Source organism: Sinocyclocheilus anshuiensis, unplaced genomic scaffold, assembly GCF_001515605.1.
Source record: "Sinocyclocheilus anshuiensis isolate Anshui unplaced genomic scaffold, SAMN03320099.WGS_v1.1 scaffold2305, whole genome shotgun sequence".
Classification (NCBI taxonomy): Eukaryota; Metazoa; Chordata; class Actinopteri; order Cypriniformes; family Cyprinidae; genus Sinocyclocheilus; species Sinocyclocheilus anshuiensis.
In genome coordinates, this window is record NW_015552535.1 from 230,738 (window position 1) to 231,779 (window position 1,042).

At 33.4% G+C, this 1,042-nt stretch overlaps 1 protein-coding gene across 1 annotated transcript in view; it reads left to right on the forward strand.

The window, feature by feature from the left end:
- LOC107663746 (receptor-type tyrosine-protein phosphatase mu-like) overlaps nt 1–1,042 on the forward strand; it is a 313,414-nt gene that overhangs the window by 182,156 nt on the left and 130,216 nt on the right. The gene's annotated exons all lie outside the window — the stretch shown is intronic.

Below are 1,042 nucleotides of genomic sequence, written 5' to 3' on the forward strand. Positions count from 1 at the left end.
TACAAATGAGGACAATAGAAGCAATCAAACCAACAAAAGAGCAATAATATGTAAGTGCTGTGACAAGTAACGCAGCACACGTAGCAAGTTTTTTTTTATAATAAATAAAAAGAAAACAAGTATTCTTTTTCTAGAATAACGTTCTTTATTCTAGAAAATAAGATTCTAGAAAATTAGAGGGTCAATTTTATTTATTTATTTTTTTTAATCGAAAGAATAGAAAAAGAATAGAGAACACTAGTGTTAGAGGGTCATTTTTTATAATAAATAAAAAGAAAACAAGCAGTTAGAGAACAAATAGAGAGTGCAAGTGTTAGAAGATGAAGTGTGTTTTTTTTAAATAAAAAAAGTAAACAAATAGATAAAATAGAATTAGAATAGAGAGTGCATGTGTTAGAGGGTCAGGTGTTTTTTTTTTAAACGAGGAAGACTTCAGTCTTCATGTCTTGCTTTATTTTCAGCAGAAATCTTGATGAATGAATGATGGAAGCATGAATAAACCACGCGTCTGTTTTTGCACTTCTGACTTTACGGTGAAATATTCAGACGATATTCTTGTCTGAGTGTGTTTTAATGGAGGAGGACAGACGGGTGACAAAAGATGCTGTTAGAAGCGTCTCAAGCGTCGCCTTCAGTCTGGAAACGCTTTCTCTTTCACAGCGTCTTCATGCATGATTCAGCTCCAGATTCCCGTGATCCCCCTCATCTTAATTAGCTCTGGCAGGTCTTGAGGAAACGCACATCTCGTTAATTATGGCGTAAGGGTGGGTTTTTTTGAATGCAGTGCTTCATTTCTCAGAATGTCTTTGTGATGTTATTTGCACTCGATGAACGTTCTACGAAATGTTTTTTTGTAACCTTTAAATAACATTCGAATCACAAACTGGTTCTTAGAACTTTCAAAATAAACATTCAAATAATCAGTGCTGGCTAGATTACTTTCTGATTACTTGTGATTGCTCATTTGTCACATTGATTTAAATAGGATAATCTTACATTTACATTTAGTCATTTAGCAGATGCTTTTATCCAAAGCGACTTA